The following is a 22,761-nucleotide window of genomic DNA, read 5'->3' as shown; positions in this document are numbered from 1 at the left end:
GAAAAGATAAAGAAAACTGATACTACAACTCTTTCTTTTTAAATTATTATTTTGTGCGATATGATAGACTACAAAATAAGCCCTATGTTAATTGTCGCCAGTAATAGATATCTTGTTATAGTCAACTCTTATATCCTTAGCACAAAATCAGTACTTGAAGCAGAGAAGTAGAATAGTACGAGGAGTGAGGTGTACTGTCATCTGTACTGTCATCTCCCTACTGATGACAGAGAAATTACAGGAGCTGATGGTGAAAGTTCAGAATGTCCATGTCAGCTTCAGTCTTTATTCTCATCACTTGGAAAGCAGATGACCTTGAATATTGTTGAGCCAGTTGAAAACCTGTGTCACTCAAAGTTCTATATTCCAGTTTTCCCAAAGAAAGTCTAGGATATTGGATTAAATTGTGTTTTTTTCATATTTTCTCTTTGCATTGAAACTGCTATGCAATCCCTATCAGGAAATTCTTCTTCATGCCTAAACCTAATCCCTTATGCTATAATTGATGCTTATGTTCATTATTTCTGTCCTCAGTAGTGATTAAAATCAGTTGATAGGTGCACCAAACCACCGTGACACATGTACACTTATGTAACAAACCTGCACATTCTGTACATGTATCCCAGAACTTAAAGTAAAATTAAAAAATAGATTAAATTGGTGGGGCGTGGTGGCTCACACCTGTAATCCTAAAGCTTTGGGAGTCCAAGGCGGGCCAATCACCTGAGGTCAGGAATTTGAGACCAGCCTGACCAATATGGTGAAACCCCATCTCTAATAAAAATACAAAAATTAGCCAGGAGTGGTGGCACAAGCTAGTAGTCCCAGCTACTCAGGAGGCTGAAACAGGAGAATTGCTTGAACCCAGGATGCGGAAGTTGCAGTGAGTTGAGATTGTGCCACTGCACTCCAGCCTGGGCAACAGAATGAGACTCTGTCTCAAAAAAAAAAAAAAAAAAAAGATTGAAAAAATAGAACTATATTAAAAAAACAAAAAACAAAACAGTTGACTACAATGTGCAGTTTTAAGATGCTTACAGAACCTTCACTGTAATTGGAGAGTGTTATTAAATTATCCCTCAGACTTCACATTCCCAGGCTAAATAAACTCTGTTCTTTAACTTTCCTTATTACCTTGATTCTTTTTATCTGTGAACCATTAGTGTGGCTCTATGAAAGTGCTTGCTCTAGGTGCGATACTTAGTACTATTTTCCTATGAGTTCCACATGCCAAGCTCCCATTAAAGCCAGGAAAGAAAGCAAAACAGAGCTAACTACAGGCAAGGAACGTTTGGAAAGGAGAGCTGGCACTAGGAACAGAGGGAACCAATTAGAGTGGTACAAGGTCAAAGGGGGATGATCAGAGTGGTTCTAGATCAGAATCATGCATTCTTAGAAGACCTGTCAGTTGAGGATGGTAAAGTCTAGACATTACCTGTGGTATTCCAAAAGGTAGGCAGATATTAAATAGTCTATGTCACGTATTCGGGGTTCAGGAACGCAGGCAAGAAGCCTGAACATCAGAGGATCTGGACGTCCAGACCAGGAGTACGAGCCAAGCATGATTAACAAAGAGGCAGAAGACATGAGAAATACTCTGAACACATGGAGCATCAGGAGAAGAAGGAAATGTATATACTGAGCCAAAGTTTTTCTTCCTAGGGGGAGCTTTTCCTTCCATCCCTTACAGGAGCAAGTCTTAAGACTTACTACGCAGCCCCCCATCTATCCACTCTTATAAGCTAAGTAACTGTGCACAGTGGCTGGAGAAAGAAGTGTGAAGAGCTTTCTAAAAGCACACAATTTAATTAGCCATTATTATTAAGTCTTCATTTAACAAATATTTATTGTGTACTGTTAACAAAATGTAACTGGGAAGCCATTAGGCTGAGATGGCTCCAGCACTGTCGGTTCCCATATAGGCAAGCTGAAGCCCAAGGTAAACAGTAAAATGAAACTTAAGCTTAACCAATTGGAAACTACCAACTAATCTCCAAGCAGGGACTTCCCATAAGATTATACCCAAATAAGGCAAATGCCTAGCTGTAGCAAATCAAGTAAATTTTTTTACTTTGCTCCCATGTTTACCCTATAAAAAGCCCATTGCCAATGCTGCAAAGTGGACTCTCTGAACCTCTTCTGGTTCTAAGTGCTGTCTGATTCATGAATCGTTCCTTGTACAAAGAAATTTTGTTAAATTTAATTTGTTTAAAGTTTTGCCGTTAACAGTACTTACCATGCACCAAATGCTAAGTCAGTATTTTAATTCTGGACTATTCCCCCAAATTATGTTCTTTTCATTTATATGATGAGAACAATATACAACAAGAAAAAGTATAGTTATCCTTAGGGTACCCTTACATAAGTAGTTTCGTGGAAGAACATAAAAGAAATTGGAGGTAGATATAGATAAGTCTTGATTAACAAGATAATTTTTTTCTTTCATTCAACAAATATTGCTCATTGCTTTCTATAATCTATTACTAAATAAAACTTGAAATTTAAACTCAAGGACCTTACAGTCCAAGCAGAAGTTTGAAATTATAATAAAATAATACAATTCTGCAATGTGTAGACAAATAAAATATAGTTCTTTTAAACAGTTAATTCCTCAATCAACCTTTTATACAAAAAATATACACATGGAGATTTTACATGGCCTGAACTAGGGGAACTTTTAAAAATGCTTTATGCTCTATGTAACTTTTTTTTTACTTTAAAAATTTCTCTTATATTACTTCTTCCAAAACTTTCTGAAGCTTAGGCTTAGATAAAACAAAAGAAATTAATTTTATGAATAAGAGACAAGAGGCAAATCTGGGTATGCATGTTCCTGGATAGCCTTCTTTCTACTTGCATTTTCTGTAAACATATCTTTTGTAAGGTATTTCTCAGATTAGCTTTCGGTTCACATGTTGTCTTTCGTAGTTGTAACAACAAAAGTGGGCAGTTTTTGAACCTAAATTTAAAAATTTTAAAAGCAGTTAAAAAGTACTCAACCACGGTTATAACAGGATAAAATGTTTGTTTATTTGCATGTTTTATTCTCTTCTATAATGCACATGATACTACTATAACAAAAGTGATATTCTTTTAAAATAAAGGTGCTTAAAATTCCACAGATGAAGAAGAAGATTAGGAGCAGTAAGAATGGGAAAAGAACCACTGTAAAAGCAAAATATGTGAATAACAGGAAAAATAGTTTGAAATTTTAAAAGGTTAATTAGAAGACCAGATTGTGAAGGTTTTGGTTTAATTCCATCTGGTTTTGGAGTCTCTTCAAATAAATAATCAAAGGTATGTTAATAATATATAAATTTTAAGTCATCAAAGATAACCATTCTTCCTAGAAAAAAATGGAATTCAGAACAGTGTCTGTGTCTTACCCAATCTGGGAAAAATAGAATTATTGATGCCAAAAGAAAGTTTTCTATTTTCTTTTGAGTGACAGAATCAGATATCAACATTGTCATATAAACAGGCAGGTCTGGGATTAATTCCTTGGCCAAAATGAGCAAACACAAAAGACTTTTCAGAAAAGCTGTGCTTTGCTCCTTTCCCTGTGGTGCTGGTCTTTAAAACAAACAAACCAGCCCCAAAGAAGGGGGGAAGCATTCTCAAACAGATGAAAACTAAACCAATAAAAACCTACAATCATTTTCATTTTGAAAAGGAAATGGCAAGTTATTCAGTAATATCTATCTTCTCTATGGCTTATTATTTTTTTTTTAGGCCACAGTTATTTGGTCATTATTCCCTTGCTTAAAAGTAAGCACCCCAAGGCTATTAAAGAGCATTTTTTATATAGTAGAAAAGGTATTAAGTTTAGCTCTAATACCCCAGTCTCTTCGATGAATTGTTGATGTAATAGTTGATGCATATCAACTTATTTACCCAGCAAAAGCTGTTCCCAATATTAAAATGCAAACTTACAAGTTACTTGAAAAAATTTAATACATCAACTGAGAAGCTCCTCTTTACCATATGCTCCCAATCTCTGCCCCTAACTCCCATCCCAATTTGGCACAAGATATTTACTGCTTCTAAAGATTTCATTCCTCTTTACTTAATTATTTTAATTTGTATGTGTGCGTGTGTGTTGGTGTGTGTGTGTGTGTGTGTGTATCCAGCTGGTCAACTCTTTATTTCCTATTTTTCTTCAAGAAGTATACAAATACAGACATCCACATCCACACACACAGCCACATATACTCACACACACACAAGTCACATTGCCATACAATTATGTAACTAGAGGATGCCTGTCCTGACTAATATCCTTTTAGATATAGCATTTGAACCATCACAATTGCTGGTTTAATCTAATAATTTAATGTGGAAATCTGCTTTCAAATTCTATATAAGACCCCTCCTTAAAAAACAAATATTAAATAACCAACTGGACCAAGGCATACCTGATATTTTAAATCTTGTCACAAATCTTATAGACTTAAATAAAGTGCAGAGTTGGGAAGGAACAAAAATTAACATAATTATTAAAAATGACATAATTTATTCCAATGAATAAATTATGACCTAAGTATGGGGTACATGTGATCGTTCAGATAGATGCTATGTCTCAAGTGTAAAAGGTATAGACATTTTTTTGGAAAAGCCAACTATTTAATAATTCGAATCTTTGATGTAGAATGATTGAATACACATTTTTATGACAATATTTTGTGAGAATGTCACTAATGTTTTACTAGAGTCTGAAAGATGCCAAATTCTGTAACTAGAAGCAATGATTCTGCAGTCAAAGTTATCTAGACTTAAATCCTGCTTGTATCAGCTTAGTTTTGCTGTGTGACTTGGGTCAATTACTTAACCTCTCTGTGACTCAGTTTCTTCGCATGTTAAATGCAGATAATTTTAGTACCCATTATTATAAGATTATTGTGGACATTTAATAAATCAGTATGTGTAAAGTGCTTAGAAATATGCATCTTCATAGTGTTAATGTTGTGTAAATGTTATTATTACTACGTTATTGAAATACATACTTATAAATCTAAATATGTAAATATTTAGAGACCTTTATAAACATTGCTTTGGAGTTTTAACTTACGATGGAGTTAGGGAAAGAGCACTTAAAGTAGAAAAACAAAGGGAAAAGGCACAGAAGGAAATTTAATCGTAGTGTTAATGATACCAAATAAAAATTTTAATTATTTTATTGATACATACTCGAGGCACACAATTTTGGTGTAAATGTGATAATTTGGGTCGGGCTCGGTGACTCACGCCTGTAATCCCAACACTTAGGGAGGCCGAGGCGAGCGAATCACGAATCTAGAGACAATCCTGGCTAACACGTTGAAACCTGGTCTCGATTAAAAAAAAAAACTTAGCCGGGCGTGGTGGTGGGTGCCTGTAGTCCCAGCTACTCGGGAGGCTGAGGCAGGAGAATGGCGTGAACCCAGGAGGCAGAGCTTGCAGTGAGCCGAGATCGCGCCACTGAACTCCAGCCTGGGCGGCAGAGTGAGATTCCGTCTCAAAAAAAAAAGTGATAATTTGATATAATTTGATACATTCATATAATCAAATCATAGTAATTGATATATCCGTCACTTTAAATATTTTTATTTTCTTACCCTAGGCACTTCCTAATTAATCTCTTGTAGCTATTTTGGAATGCACAATTGATGAATGTTAACTGTAGTTACCTTACTGATCTATCAAACAGCAGGTCTTATTTCTTCTATCTAAGTGCATATTTGTAACCATTAATCAACCCCTCTTTATTTCCTCCCCACTTCCTGGCCTCTGATAACCACCAATTTACTCTCTATCCTCATGAAATTCCCTTTAAAAAAAAAAAAAAAAATCTCCTGCATGTGAGTGAGAACATGCAGTATTTGTTTTTCTGTGCTTGACTTATTTCACTTAATATAATAATCTTCAGTTTAATTCATGTTGTTGAAAATGACAAGATTTCATTCTTTCGTTTTGGCTGAATTATATTCCACTGTATCTATCTACCACATTTTCTTTATCGATTCATCCAGGATGGATACTTATGTGGATTCCATATTTTTGTTATTGTGAATCATGCTGCATTAAACACGGGAGCACAGATATGTTGTTCTACACGTATTGGTATATTTTCTTTTGGTTATATAACCAGTAGTGGAATTACTGAATCATAGGTTCTATTTTGAGTGTTTTGAGGAACCTCCATTTTTTTGTTTTTTTTTGAAACAGAGTCTCGCTCTGTCGCCAGGTTGGAGTGGGGTGGCACGGTCTTGGCTCACTGCAATCTCTGCCTTCCGAGTTCAAGCGATTCCCCTGCCTCAAGCCTCCCGAGTAGCTGGGACTGCAGGTGTGTACCACCACATGGCTAATTTTTTGTTTTTTAGTAGAGACGTGGTTTCACCATGTTGACCAGGATGGTCTCAATCTCCTAAACTCTTGATCCGCCCACCTTGGCAATTTATATTTCCACCAACAGTGTAGGACAGCTCTTTTTTTTTTTTTTTCCCACAGCCTCACCAACATCTGTTAGTTCCTGAGTCATTTTTAATAAGAGTCATTCTAACTGAGGTAAGATAATATCCCATTGTGGTTTTGACTTGCGTTTCTCTGATTATTAGTCATGTTTAACAGTTTTCATAGTTTTCATATACCTATTAAACATTTGTGTGTCTTCTTCTGAGAAATGTTGATTCAAATCTTTTGCTCATTTTTTAATCAAATTTTTTTCTTTTTTTTTTCTTTTCTTTTTTTTTTTTTTTTTTTTTTTTTTTTTGCTATTTAGTGGTTTGATTTCCTTATATTTTCTGGTTATTCATTTTTGTCAGATAGAAAGCTTGAAAATTGTTTTCTTCCATTTTGTAGGTTCTCTTCACTTTGTTGATTGTTCCCTTTGCTGTGCAGGAGCTTTTTAACTTGATGTAATACCATTCAAATAATTAATTGTTTTCACAAGTACACAAGTGTATTGTTTTAATAAGCCATAAAGATCTTGGAAATACTTTAATAGCAATATGGCAAATTGTAACCATATGTGATTTGAAATAAAGAATATTAATAATATTTGTAACATTGACCTACCTCTCATTTGCCAGATGTTGGTAAGATTTCAGCCCCAGGTCATTGTATCTCCTTGGCCTTTGAAAATACCCTTGTTTCTTCCAGATTTCAATGATCATATTGAAAAATTATAGAATATTTATGTCAATGTATTATGGTTTTATACAATAAATATAATGACATTATGTAACAAATACTATACAGAACACACATGAAGATGCATGATAAGAAGTTTATGAGCATTCTCCATGGATTGTCAACTTGTACAGCCACCTTGCCCTGACATTCTCATTTTCTTTCATCATCTCTTCCTGTAAACACAAATCTCAGCAAATACCAGGAAGCTTATTTCAGTTACCATCTTTGTGAATCTGCTTTAATGTTCATAAAGAAGGGTGAATAAGTCAAGAAGAGTCATGAATATACATAACTTTTATATTACATATAAGATCTTGGACTTTTATTTTATCTGAATTTCTCAAATCATGAAAACTTTCTCATTCATTAACACCATTTCATTTATATTATCCTTGCCCTCACTCAACAGTATTGTGACATCGTGTAGGGATAAAGTGAACAGCGCATATTTTTGGCTAGTTGTTTCCATTTCAATTCAAGTTAAATTTACTGAAGTGAGCTTACATTTATTTGGAGAAAAAACCAATTTTCCAAAACCATATCACATTATCCTCCTTCCTACAATTTTGGGCTAGGAGGTTCTTCGGTAATAAATAAATTCTTACATCTCAGTGACTTAACCAGCAAGATACAGATCTATTTATCACTAAAGTTATAGTCCAATGTAGGTCAGATAGCTCTCCTCTGTAGCTCTACTGCTCCATGTAGTGACTCAGGGACCCAGGTTGTTTCCATTTGGAAATTCTACCTTTAAAATCTTTGCTTCAAGCTATGGGGTTGGAGAATACACACACACTCTTAATTGCCACAACCTAGAATTACATTACTTAAAATTCCATTTGTAAAAATTAGTCACATTATCCCATCTAGCTAGACGCAATACAGATAATAAGTTGCAAGTATAGTTGATGATCTCAAACGGTATCTACCCTATTTCTTAGAGTAAAGTTAAATTGACATTCTTTTGCAGGACAAATAAAATGGTTTGTAATCTGATTCCTAAAAGTTTCTTTCTGATTCAACTTTTATGGTCCTGAATTCATCCTGTGCTGCAGACACATAGAATGTCATATGTTCTTAATACTGCCACCTAGGTTGTTTTGTGTTTTCTTATTTTGTGTAATAAGGCATATATTTTAAAATCCACTCAAACGATAAATGTCAGGAAGCACTGTCAGTGCCTATAGCTTACACATGTGCCAACTGAGCAATGCATATTAGGTATCTTTGTAGTTGATTTCCACTGCAGTTGAGCAATTTGAAGGCAACTGTCCTAGTTATTCATGATTGTCTCTCAGGTCAAAATTCATTCATTCATTACCTGCTTTATGATAATGAATGCATTACACATATATCCATTGCAAATAGCACAGTGTTTAACTTTCGTTAGTAAGAAACGAAGAGACATCGCAGGCAGGTTCTCTTCCTGGTTCTGACGTGGTACTATTTTCAATTTTCTGCTGTACCCCTTCTAGAGGTGCTCTGTTCTAGGGCAAGCAGTACCTCAACTAGCTTGCAGCCCAGGCCCCAGTCTACTGATCTCCTTTCTGTCGTCCTCTCAAAACAGACTCTGTGCACACCAAGCTTTGAAACATCCTGCTGATGAACAGACGTCCAACACCTGAATGAGCCTGTGTGCACCTATGGGCCTCAGCCTGCCTGTCCTCCTAAAGGATGTTTTCTTATTTCCTGATGATTGAAACATTTCTGGTTTGGGCAACCCAGAGAACTTCTTCACCACCCAGTGAATTGCAACCTCACCTTCTATAACAGTATCTGAATCTCAGCTTTGGGGATCCTTCCCACATCCCACTCTGCCTTCTAAGTTGTTCCTCCCTTGAGTATGCTCTCTCAGGCATCCGATATTCTTTAGCATTCTCTTTTTCTTTCTTATAGTTACTCCACTGTTGTAGTTAATAATTCTTCATATTCAACTTTCCCTTTTCAAATTACTGTGTGGTTTCTCACTCTCAATTGGATCCGGTCTGATAAAATAATTCCACCCAATTGAATTGTACCTTAAATTTGGATCCCTCTTCATTGGATAAAACTCTTCGGAATGATTCAACAGCATTGACACAAAAAGTTATTTTGCATACAAAGAAGGATCTCTATAGGCTAAGTCATGAAATTAGATGAAGTAATATCTCAAATTAATCAGAATTTTCACAGCTTGGAAATATTGGTATAATCAGTTCATATGTTGCATATGCTGTGATGGGTTATTATTCAGGCCTTGAGTAGTTATCTGTCTAAAGCTGCTACCTGAATTTCAGGAGAAGACGTGCAAATTCTATAGGCTAATAATTTAATTAAATCAACAAATACAACAAAAATACAGTCATGCATCAATTAACAACAGAGATATTTTCTGAGAAATGCATTGTTAGGAAATTTTTTCAATGCGTGAGCATCACAGAATATGCTCATACAAACCTAGATGGCATAGCATACTATACATCTGCCTAGATTGGATAGACTAATGCTCCTAGGGTACAAACCTGTACAGCATGTTACAGTATTGAATACTGTGGGCAACTGGAGACCAATAGTGTTTATGTATCTAAACGTATCTAAACAATAAAAAATACAGTACAAATATGGCATAAAATATAAAAAATGTTTCACCTGTATAGGGCCATTGCCAAGAATAGGACCCTCAGTACTAGAAGTTACTCTAATTGAGTCAGTTAGTGAGTAGCGAGTGAATGTGAAGGCCTAGGACATGACTATACACTACTATAAGGTTTATAAACACCGTACACTTAGGCAACACCAAATTTATTTTTAAAATGTTCTTTAATAATAATTTACCTTTAACTTACTGTGACATCTTTACTTGAGACACTTCTTAATTTTTTTAACTTTTAACTTTTATAGTAACACTTAGCTTAAAACACAAACGCATTGCACAGCTGTACAAAAACATTTTCTTCTTTATATCCTTAATCTATAAGCTTTTGTTTCTATTTGACTTTTTTTTTTTTTCTGTAAAAAACAAGGACATATACACATTAGCCTAGGCCTAGGATCAAAATATCACTATTTTCCACCTCCATATCTTGTCCCACCGGAAGGTCTTCAGAGGCAGTAACAGGCAGAGAGCTGTCATCTCCTATGATAACAACGCCTTCTTCTGGAATACCTCCTTAAGGACCTGCTTGAGGCTGCTTTACAGTTAACTCTTTTTTAATAAGCAGAAAGAGTACACTTGAAAATGATGATAAAATATATAGCATAGTAAATACATAAACCAGCAACATAGTCATTTGTTATCATCATCAAGCATATGTACTGTACATAATTTTATATGCTACACTTTTATATAACTGGCAGCACAGTAGATTTGTTTCCACCCAAAACACCACAAAATGTGAGCAATGCCTTATGCTGTGTTACGACAATGGACAGCTACAACATCACTAGATGATAGGAGTTTTTCAGCTCCATTGTAATCTTATGGGACCACTTTTCTATATGCAGTCCATCATTGACCAAAACGTCATGACACAGTGCATGACTATGCATATTTTAACAAATAGGAAATAGAAAACACTAGTATTCTTCTGTGTGCCTCAAAATTATGTACCCAATTTTAAAAGTGTATAAGATATGATCATTAGCAAGAGTGATAAGAAAATGTGTGATCATTAGGATATATATAGCTAGAAATGTCCAAAGTGATTTTTGGTCTATGAATATGTTGAAAGGGTAAACTCAAACGTGAATTGTAATACTAGGTAAGAAAGTGGAAAGCTATTGAAAGGATAAATGTATGCCCTTGTCCAACATTTTAAAAATAAAAAACAAAAAACTGAAAACATACATTTAATGATCTTTACGCCCAGAAAATTGTTACCAAATCTACTGTATCTTTTTATTATTAATGGTAACTTAAAATTGAGGAATTGGGTTTTGAAATGGGTCATGCTCTTTTTTCAAATCTGGATATTAACATAGGCTGTTAGTTCCACCTGGAGAAGCACCTTCTCCACAAGGCTTCCACTTCCAAAAATACCTCCCAAAACAAACAAACAAAAACCTCCATTAATCATTTTCTTAATGATTTAATGATTTCCTTAATGATTTAATCCAGTGACCACCCCTTTGGCGAAAGCTGTGCCTAACCAGCCTCCTCCTACCCCTCCACCCTTGTCACTACTCTTAAACCTCACTCCAACAATCCCACAAGTATGGCTACAAACACACACCAACAAAGTAGACTAGCTTCTTAGCTTGTTACTCCATAGGTGGCATATTCATTTTCATTTTACACTTTGTATGGACTGGATGTTTGTGCCTCCCTGATTCTTATGTTGAAACCTAATTCTCAAGGTGATGGTATTCAGAGGTGGGGTCTTTGAGAGGTAATTAAGTCTTAAGGCTGGAGCCCTTGTGATGGGATTAGTGCCCTTATAAGAAGGGATACAGGCTGGGCACAGTGGCTCAGCCACTTTGAGCACTTTGAGAGTGCTTTGAGAGGCCAAGGCAGGTGGATCACGAGGTCAGGAGTTCAAGACCAGCCTTGCCAACATGGTGAAACCCTGTCTCTACTAAAAAAAATACAAAAGTTAGCTGGACATGGTGGTGGATGCCTGTAATCACAGCTACTCAGGAGGTTGAGCTAGGAGAATTGTTTGAACCCAGGAGGTGGAGGTTGCAGTGAGCCAAGATCGTACCATTGCACTCCAGCCTGGGCGACAAGGCTAGACTCCGTCTCAAAAAAAGAAAAGAAAAGAAAAGAAAAGAAAAGAAAAGAAAAGAAAAGAAAAGACACACACAAAAAAGTTTACTTTCTTTCTCTCTCTGCTCTTCATCATGTGAGGACACAGCAAGAAGGCAGCCATCTGCAAACCAGGAAGAGTGCTCTCCCCAGAACCCGATTGTGCTGGCACCCCGATCTCAGACTTCCCAGTCTCTAGAAGTGGAAGAAATAAATTTCTGTTATTTAAACTACTCAGTCTATGATATATTTTACAGTAGCCTGAACTCAACAAGACAAGATTTCTCATTTACATTTGTTGCATCTATTATCTTGTTCCGTTTATTTTCTGTCCTCTCCATTTACTGTGAACTTTACAAGGACACATATTTTAGCACTGATTTTCTTTGGATTCGCAGCACTTAGGATCGTAACTGGCACATAAGAGCTCAATGACTGTTTGTTGCATTGAATGAATGTGTGATATTTCAGACACTGAGCAAGAAGCAGAGGGAATAAAGGTAGGATAATTCTTAATTAAATCATCCCCTTGGGGTTAAAATCTAAATGTGGGAACTGCCTTGTAATTACTTATTTATACATCTGTGGGAACATTGTCTGAAATGCTTTCAAAATTGTGGTTTACCCATTTAGAATTTATTGTGAGCTATGTATTATTCTGTGTGCTTTAGCTATATTGACTCCTTCTTTAATATTTATATGTAAATTGCATGCCGTAGGTATAAACATTATCTCCACTTGATGATGAAAAACTTACCCACAAAGGAAATTACACATTTTATATGATGGCAACAGCTTTTAAGGGGCAGAGATGGGACTTAAGCCAAGGCAGCCTGACTCCAGGCTCAACATGCCGAATGATACCACTCCACATTTAATATGATGAAGGTAGGGTCTAGGAAGCATGCAGTGGTGACATTCTATAGGTGATGTTCAAACTCAGATACCATATAACATTTTTGCAACAAAGAAGTAATACATCTATTATTGTTTAATGTTTTTAACTTTTCAAACAAGCAAGGTCTTATATAGGAGAACAGAGGCTCAGGAGAATAACATTTTTTTTTTTTTTCCAAGTGAGATAATTTATTTGAGGAACTATTTAAGTGTGCTCCAAATATTAGTGGAACATTTTGCTTGGCATTAAAGATGCACAAAGTAACAAATATTACTCTTGTCCTCTAAGGGCCCGACATCAAACGGGACATTCAGATTTATTCCTTTAACAAGTCATTTTTTGAGTGCTGTTATGTGTTTGGCACTGAAGTTAAAATAGTGCACCAGGGATGTAAGGCCTAAGGATCTTGAAGAGGCAGGTAAACAGTGAAATATCCTTAGAGAAAGTTGGCAGGGATGTGAGTTTGCTTCAGACACAGCAGTGAGGAAAGATCTCTCTGGAGTCATGAATGAAAGCTGAGATAAGTAATAAAATAAATGTTAACTTTATCAAATAAAGCAACACGTGATATATATGGGATACTGAAGTCACATAGTTTATGGACAAATGACCCTTGATGCATTTCATAAAAATATTTCTGTATTTTGCTTAGGGCTGCTGACCAGTGCTAACCTTGAATGTTTATTTGGAGTTATAAATCTTGGATGCATTTGATGATTAGCAAACTTTTTTTTTTTTTTTTGAGATGGAGTCTCGCTCTGTTGCCCAGGCTGGAGTACAGTGGCGCAATCTCAGCTCACTGTAAGCTCCACCTCCAAGTTCACTCCATTCTCCTGCCTCAGTCTCCCGAGTAGCTGGGACTGCAGGCACTCACCATCGCGTCTGGCTAATTTTTTTTTTTTTTGTATTTTTAGTAGAGATGGAGTTTCACTGTGTTAGCCAGGATGGTCTCGATCTACTGACCTCGTGATTCACTCGCCTCAGCCTCCCAAAGTGCTGGGATTACAGACATGAGCCACCATGCCCGGCCCAACAATTAGCAAATTTTTAAAACATAATGGCATTCATTTAGGAGAAAGCATTTAATCCTTTGTTAGAGATAAAACACCATTAGGGACACATATTTTTATGCTATGTTTGGATTATCAATAGGTAGTTATTATTCTATAATTCTCTTCTCTGTGTTTGCTAGGCCTAAGATTTTTGGGTTAAGATACACAATGTCAATGCCATGCATATCACGGTGAAGCAGGTTATTTCCTGAGACCTTGGCAAGACTCGTGACAGGGGTGCCTTGTTTATTCAGCCCTCTACTCTCAACTCCTTGCGGGAGGGAGCGCACAAACTAACAAATATGGAAACTGGAGTAAACGAGTGCTGAAACTGGCTGGCCACTTTGGTGCCAGTGGGATAAAACTCCACTAACTTGGACTCACTGTGTTCTACCCTTCCTGGGAGGGAGTGCACGGGTGAGCAGGTGCAGGGACCAGCCAGATACATTAGTTCTAGCAGGAGCCAACTCCATGCAGGCCCTGTGGCAGCATCCAGGTGTGGGGTCCTGCAGCTCCTGAAGCCCCAGAGGGCGTGTTACAGTGCTCTTTTAGCTCTGCCATCCACAGATGCTTAAGTGTTGCAAACAGCTTTGTTTGCAACAAACAAAGAAGTAATACATCTATTATTGTTTAATGTTTTTAACTTTAAAAAAGGCCCTTGGCCTTTTTCACTGAGGTGGCTGTCTTCTGCCAGTGAGGGCAAAAGGCCAGTGCAACAGCTTTTTGTATCTGCATTCATGGCCCCTGAGCTCTTGTCCAGCATCCCAGAAAAATGAGGTTGCACAAACAAATTGAAGGATGGTAACTGTGGGGGATTTTATTGCCTATGAAAGTGGCTCTCAGCAGGAAGGGGAGCTAAAAAGGGGACAGGGTGTGTAGGTAATCTTCCCCTGAAGTCAGGCTGTCTCTCTCTGGTCGGATTCTTCTTTGAAAGTATTCCCTCTGAATACTTCAAGCTGTCCCTCTGAAGTCAAGGCACTTCTCTCCAACGTCCAGCCATAGTCCCATCTACAGGCTGAGTCTGGGGTTTTTATAGGCACAGGAGGGGGTGAGGCAGGGCTATAGGTGGTTTAGGAAAAGGCAACATTTGAGTGGGAAAACAGAGAGGTAATTTCACACTTTTGGCCATGTTTTTAGGCTTTTCAGCTTCAGGGTAGAGTTTCACCAGGGATCTGCATTTTTCTGTCTAGAATTTCTCTGCCCCCCAGTCCTTATCCATGGGATTATTGTAATCAGAAACATTTTTAGTTCATTATGCACTGGAGCAGAATTAGATTAGTTAAATTACACAGAGCCTTTCAAAAAGAAAGTGTTTTAGAAAATTTGAAAACTATGCAAATGCCACTTTTCCAAAATTAAATAATAATACTTTCTGCAGAAAACTAATTATAAATAATTAGGGATAGCTAGTTTATTGGGAAAGAGATTAATCAGTAGACTTACTAGGGCTATGTGTTTTAGGTGAATAATCAATGCTTTTGTTTAAAAGCTAAAATAAGGTTAAAATGGGGGCCACTTATAATATTTTAAGAAGGAAGACTAGGGCTGGGCACTTTGGCTCATGCTTGTAATCCTAGCACTTCGGGAGGCTGAGGCAGAAGGATCACCTGAGGTCAGGAGTTCGAGACTAGCCTGGCCAACATGGCAAAACCTCATCTCTACTAAAATTACAAAAATTACCTAGGCGTGGTGGCAAACCCCTGCAGTTCCAGCTACTGGGGAGGCTGAGGCAGGAGCATCGCTTGAACCTGGAAGGAGGAGGTTGCAGTGAGCCAAGAATGCACCATTGCACTCAAGCCTGGGTGGCAGCAAGACTCTGTCTCAAAAAAAAAAAAAAAAAAAAGAAGAAGAAGGAAGGAAGACTAGATAATATTCAGGAGTCACCCTTAGGGAAAAATAAAACAGAAGACAAATTACTCCCTTTCTAATTTAACAAGTTGATACCTGGAAGAACCCTGGACTATGAGACACCAGGGAATGTGTGAATTTGCTTAAATGTGTTAAATCTTTACAGGAGGGAATGACTTTAGACCTATATGATTTTAATATAATCAGAAGTATAAGGTCACCCGAGTTCAGGAAATTTAGATCTGGGGCTCTAGTTTTTTGAAACCTCTAATAGTATAATTTTGTTGAGATGCAGTCTTCTTTAAACAACTGATAATTTACACAGTTTTGGGGCCACATGCAGACCAAGGAAGAGTGGTTATTCAACTTCCAATGATAAAAAGAGTTGTATATTTATCTTCCCTGCACAGAAAGCCAAAAAGAAGAGATAGGGAGGAAGCAACACTGTGCCTTATGAATGTTTGGTTATGAAAAACCTTCTAGAGAATTGACTTTGAGTCAACATTCCCTACTCCTGTTGTTTTGAGAAAGTAAGATTTTTTTTTCTCTCTCAATGCACTTTTCTTAAGTTTGAGAAAAGTTCACTCTATATTTTGTGCTTATATAATTTTCTCTAGGCCCCCAAATTAGCCCATGATTCCTTCAGTATTCATTTTCATTTGATGTTCATGAGAACCTACCAAGGGCATGGTGTATAACTTGATCCCCTTAATATTCCTTACAATTTTTTTTTTCTTTTTTTTTTTTTTGAGACGGAGTCTCACTCTGTCACTCAGATTGGAGTGCAGTGGCCGGATCTCAGCTTACTGCAAGCTCTGTCTCCCGGGTTTACGCCATTCTCCTACCTCAGCCTCCTGTGTAGCTGGGACTACTGGCGCCTGCTACCTCGCCCGGCTAGTGTTTTTTTTTTTTTTTTTTTTTTTGTATTTTTTAGTAGAGACGGGGTTTCACCGTGTTAGCCAGGATGGTCTCGATCTCCTGACCTCGTGATCCGCCTGTCTTGGCCTCCCAAAGTGCTGGGATTACAGGCTTGAGCCACCGCGCCCGGCACATGTTTTTAAAAAGACAGGAATGAATCATTTTTCAGGTATGCTTAACCAACTGAGAGAACAGACTGGATGGAGTTCATTCCTCTTAAAAATATTGAGAATTGTAAATAGAAAATCTGAACCAGTCCAAAGAGTTAACAAAGCATATGGTACTTCCACCCTCTACATAAAAGTGCACTACAAAGAGAGTCACGACACAGGTGTTCAGGATTGGGCTCAATATCATGAGGTATGACTTCGCCTCACTGAGCTCCCTACACTCCATTTATAAAATAAAATCATTCAGAAGGGTTTATCAGCCTAGACACTCCTGACAATTGGCGGATAATTCTTTGTTGTAAGGGGCGGTCCTGTGCATTACATTGTAGGATGTTTAGTAGATTCCTGGCCTCTCACATTAGATGCTGGTACCACTCCCACTCAATTGTGACACCCAAAAATGCCTCCAGCCTTGGCCAAATGTTTTCTGGAGATATGGGGGAAAAGTCATTCCTGCTTGAGACCTACTAGGCTAATAATCTCTAAATCACCTTATGGCTCATAGTTTTTGTAAATCTAAATAACTGGACCCCAGCGTGAAGGCAACTAACAACATTTATTCAGGGCCTAATCTCTTGAAAAATATGACAAAAAAGTCATGAATACGTTTCAGTGCAAAATATTACTGGGGTCAAAAACAACTGAAAAAATTGACTTTCTACAAGAATCTGGAAAGGGAAAAAGATAATGCCTTCCCAATGGAGGTGCTTTCAATCTTTGCAGGAGAATTGGAAAAGCAAGTATAAAACCACGAACACCTTTGTAACTACTGAACTTTTCTGATACTCACCAGTCCTCACAAATGCCTGAGCAGGAAGAACAACTTTCCTCTTAGTCCTGCAAATGATGAGTTCATTGAGACCCCAACCACCAGCTTCTCAGATGCATTCAGCACTCAATCACATTTGCATACTTTTGACATCCTCTTAGATAATTTCCCTGCTGTGCCTGAGAAGCAAATCATACTATTCTAGTCTTTCTTGTATTTACATGCAGAGCTACCTTTGCATTTTCTCTAGCTGTGAACATTGTTTTCTTCTCCCTGGTGCTCTGATTACTTGATATATTCATGACATTGGTACTTGGATCTCTTCCCCACTCTGGTATAAGGTGGAGAGGAGAGAAAGCACTGAATACAGCCTTCATAGATGATTTCTGGTTTCAGCTTAGCTCATAAGCAGCTACTTCATTCATCTCAGTTTCTTCCTTTAAAAAAAAATGATGTGTTTGGTTGAAAGATCTCAGTTTGAGATCATTGTATGTCTGGGATTTTCTTGCATAACCCCTCATATTTGTATTGTAATTGTGAATGTATATATGACAAAGTGTGTATTCTAATTTTGAGATAGTAAAGCATGATCAATATATCACTAATTTATCCATCTTCTTTTCCAGGTCTAAAGAAATGTGACCCTGGGGAGGCCAGAAAGATTTGAATATTATTCGTGTTTTATTTTAAAACAAAGATAAACCATGACCTTCTTTGGAGGGAGAGCTGGGATTTTTTGTTTTGTTTGTTTAATCATTTTGTTGTATGCATTGGCGGCTATGACATTCATGAAAACGTTTTAGGATCTAAGAAGAATTGGAATAGTGTTGCTCTTGTGCCATTAAAGCTAATGGGATCGTGGTTATTGCTAGCCAATACTTGTCTGCAAATCATACTAGATTCAAATGTGGAGGGTTGAGGTCTGGAATGTTTCCATGTAGAGTCCATGTTTAGGAAACTCCCTTCTTTTGGACAAAGACTTATTTTGTTGTTTTTAATGGTAAAATCTATATATAGTTAATCTATCTGTCTCCCACTCCAGGTAAGGGGATTAATCTGTTTAGTAGTAAATGGATGTCTTTCTGGGAGCCAAGAAGTTTAGCCAATGGGTTCATTTTCCAGTTTTAATGATGAAATACAGATACAGTGATTGAAGCCACCTTGTGACATTTTGGTAGCCAACATCATTTTTCTTTTAGAAAGAAAGAAATACCTATGCTACTGCTACTCTGCCCACTCCTGCCCCCCACCACTGGTGAATGTTTTATTCATTTATCATGCTAGTAAACGTATCTGTACAGCCTTTAGATAAAAGTGGAAACATCAATCTGTGTAGCTAATCTTTGCTTTCTTCTTAGTGGTAAAAATATATTTTTTTCTCCGTTTTATCAGCAACAGAGCAACTCTGCTTCTCAATAACTTCCCAGCACTTCTTTCTTTCCACCCTCCTCCTTAATAAATAGACTCAGTGTTGAACACAAGGCTTTTACACCTCTATTAATCTTGGCAGACAGTGGGGATGCTGAAACATGCTGGCTAAAAGGAAAGAAGATGCCTTTTCATGTGGCCTTGCAATGCAAACATCTTGGCAGTGTTCAATTCCTCTGTCACATTGAACTTATAGACATTCTTAATAGAATTCCAATAGCTTTGTTTCCACAGGGACATTGATGCTTTATTGCAGGATCTTGTAAATGGTAAAAGCACATTTTAAGAGGTTTTGCAAGTGAAGACAGAGGTTTGTTTTTTTCTAATTGGAGGTGAGAGGACCTCTGCTTTACAAATAAATTAAAATTACTTGCTAATTGATTCCATAGAGAGCTGTTGTTTATAAAATTTGATCAAATATAATCACTGATACGGTTTGACTGTGTCCTCACCCAAATCTCATCTTGAATTCCGACATGTTCTCAGAGGGACCCAGTGGGAGGTGATTGAATCATGGAGGTGGATCTTTCCCACCCTGTTCTCATGATAGTGAATGAGTCTCACGAGATCAGATGGTTTTTAAAAGGGGAGTTTCCCTGTATAAGCTCTCCTTCCTTGTCTGCCACCATGTGAGATGTGCCTTTCACCTTCCTCCATTATTGTGAGGCCTCCCCAGCCATGTGGAACTGTAAGTCCATTAAGCCTCTTTCTTTTGTAAATTGTCCAGTCTCAGGTATACCTTTATCAGCAGCATGAGATGTCCTTAAATCAGAAATGTCCAACATGTGACACAACAGTAAGGTTAAGAGAAGACATAAATTCGCTGGGAAAACGAGATTTTTTAAAACAAAATTATGAGAATTTTTATTAATTCACATAGTTATATAATTTTGATCCAAACTAAAAAATTTTTTTGAAAATAGGAGGGAGCACTGTTAATTAATATGTTGAGAAAAGAGGTATAATCCAAAATAGCCCCAGAATAACTCATTTGGTCAACAGGCCAGAGGGGAGGTCCCTGTTTCAAAGTGGTTGGCTGAAAAGCAATTTTAAGGCGTGAGATACTTCTTCAAGTTGAGGAAAACATACATAAGTTTTACCAGAATCCTTTTGTGTTCTAGTCATTTTCTTTCTCTGAATAATATCAAACATACAATAAGACAAATCTTAAAAGCATAACGCCCCTTTAATTGTACAGAATATTCTTTAACTGAGAGAATTACAAAGGATGTGACAAACTTCATAAACCAAAAGACTTATTTCTTATGACAAAACACTGCCAAATCTCTCCAAAATCAGTTGTTTTTGTAGGAGAATAGCTTGCACTTTTAATCATGTATTTTTCTACATACTGTGCTTCGGCAGGTGAAAATGTAACCTGTGTTAATGGCTACATTAAGGAAAAAGGTAAGGAAAGTAACCAGAGAGAAGGGCAAATTGAGGATATTCCGAGTCTAATATGAAACCTGAGTATGAGCAAATACACTGACCCCAAATGCTATATGCACTAGTAGCCTAGGAAAAACAATAATTTCACCTGGGACAATTATCCCCTTAAAGTCTGCTTGTATATATGGACGTCCTATTAAATAATAAAACATTTTATTCTCTTAAATTTTCACTTTACAAGAGACAGACCATTCATTCACCATTCATTTACCCAGTCATTATTTCCATAACTATTTTGTGAACACCTACAGTGTACTTGAAACTTACTGAATATAGGTACACAATCCCTTACTTGTAATTTTTAAATCTAAACACTCTAAACATAAAAACTGTTAGAGCCTATGTGGGGACAAAACCTGACCTGTCCTGTACTAGTTTTGTGGTGAACTTGACGAAAGTTGGACATAAGAGTATTTTTAATCTTTGCCCTCCATGGTATAGTTACATATATAGTTACATACACACACACGTATACACACACACACACACACACACATAATGTGTATGTATATAACTATATATATGTGCATATGTATGCAGAATATATATAATCACATATATAATAATGCAGAATTAATATGTTTTGCTATCGCCCTGCCCAGATCTTTCTGGGATCTTATGTAACATGCAGTATATGCAATCTGAGAATTTCTGAATTCCAAAATACCTCTGACTTCAGGAGTTTTAGATAAGGGTATGGATCTATAGCTTTCAAAATATTAGGAGAATAAACACCTAGAACTCACATTTCACTCATTAACAAGAGAAAATATCTGAAAAGCATGCCTCATTCAAAAGTTCTCACCCAGACATGTATCCCTGTGAGGTGTTGTCTGCATGTGTGTGGCTGACAATTTTTTGAGTCAAAAGAATCCAATTCTCTTTCTTTGAAGAGCAGTGGACCCCCACTAAGAAGACACAGCAACATCCTGTCAAACAGTGGTGAGCAGTCTCTGCCCATGTGGTCTAAAATAAAAATAATTGAAACATGGTGTTACTGAAGTTTCCGGCTTCCCTTCATAGTCAAAGAAAGGAAAAGGACAGAGTGAACTGGGTGGGGTTTCAGATTTCAGGCTTCCTGTATCTCAGACATGAACCAGATAAAGAATCTAAAATTCAGACCAGCAAAACAGAAGGACTCAAGTGTTATCAAGTGGAGAAGAATGTGGTAGTTGATGGTTCATAAATATATCATGAAGTGGTACTTCATTCATACTTTGTTCTCTCTCTAGGATTCGCCAACTTCTCACAGCTGCTGGAGGGTCTCAGGTTGCTGAATTAATACACAAAAAGTCACAATTTGAATCGAAAATGAACTGCTCTATTGAATACATCCATCGTGGCTGAAATATCTTTAGAGTTCACAAGTTACAAAAACACCACTGTCTCAAATCATTGTACTACACATGAATCATCTTGTGTAATCTTGTCCAGTTTTTGCTTGGATATTTTCTAACTCAATTGGCAGAACAAGGAGAGAGAGTGCATTTGAAGAATTGCATACATAGAACCACATGAAAGCCCTGAGTGTCATACGCAACGGTGCTATTCTAAATAAAAGACCAAAGCTGATTCTCTGGGACAAACTTTTGGGTTCCAAAGGTAGTAGCTATGTCTGGATTTATAGAACCACATCAGGGTAAGATGAGTGAGTCTGGAATTCCTTTTACTACAAACACGTCAGTGAAACCACAGAAGCAGTTTAAGTGACTTTGGAAAACAAACAAACATCTTTCTTGTAAATGGACTAGTATAATTTGTTTTTACTTTAAGTTCTGAGATACATTTGCAGAACATGCAGGTTTGTTACATAGGTATACATGTGCCATGGTGGTTTGCTGCACCCATCAACCCGTCATCAAGGTTTTAAGCCCCACATGGGTTAGGTATTTGTCCTAATGCTCTCCCTCTGCTTATCCACCACCAACCCTCCAAGAGGCCCTGGTGTGTGATGTTCCCCTCCCTGAGTCCATGTTTCTCACTGTTCAACTCCCACTTACGAGTGAGAAAATTGTTTTAGATTTAGATTTAGATTGAAGTAGCTTCAAATTAGAGAGCCTTCTAATACACGAAATAAAATGACAAGTAAGTCATTCCAACATATGGATTACAATAAAGATAAGCAAAGCTGAAATAAAACAAGAAAGTGCTTTTTCATGTTTTCCTATTTAATCATTTTCTTAAGTAATATGAAAAAAAAGAATTAACTGCCATAAATAAATCAGTTGAGATGGAAGGAAAGCAAAAAAGTGACAAAGATTGACAAGACAACCCTTCATTGCAAGTAATTAGCTAGGATAGCTTGGATATTTGGTCTACCTGTGGAAAGCAATTGA

General features: G+C 37.0%; 1 protein-coding gene across 1 annotated transcript in view; it reads left to right on the top strand.

The window, feature by feature from the left end:
• LOC114679611 (uncharacterized) overlaps nt 1-9,241 on the top strand; it is a 333,316-nt gene extending 324,075 nt beyond the window's left edge. The window contains exons 6-7 of the mRNA XM_077938782.1: nt 6,487-6,543; nt 8,738-9,241. The gene's annotated coding sequence lies outside the window, so the exon portion shown is untranslated. The remainder of the gene's footprint in view (nt 1-6,486; nt 6,544-8,737) is intronic.
• The last annotated feature ends 13,520 nt before the right edge of the window (nt 9,242-22,761 follow it).

The sequence above is a fragment of the Macaca mulatta genome, chromosome 7 (assembly GCF_049350105.2).
Source record: "Macaca mulatta isolate MMU2019108-1 chromosome 7, T2T-MMU8v2.0, whole genome shotgun sequence".
Classification (NCBI taxonomy): domain Eukaryota; kingdom Metazoa; phylum Chordata; class Mammalia; order Primates; family Cercopithecidae; genus Macaca; species Macaca mulatta.
Note: the sequence above shows the minus strand (reverse complement) of the source record. Positions and strands in the feature narration are given on the sequence as shown.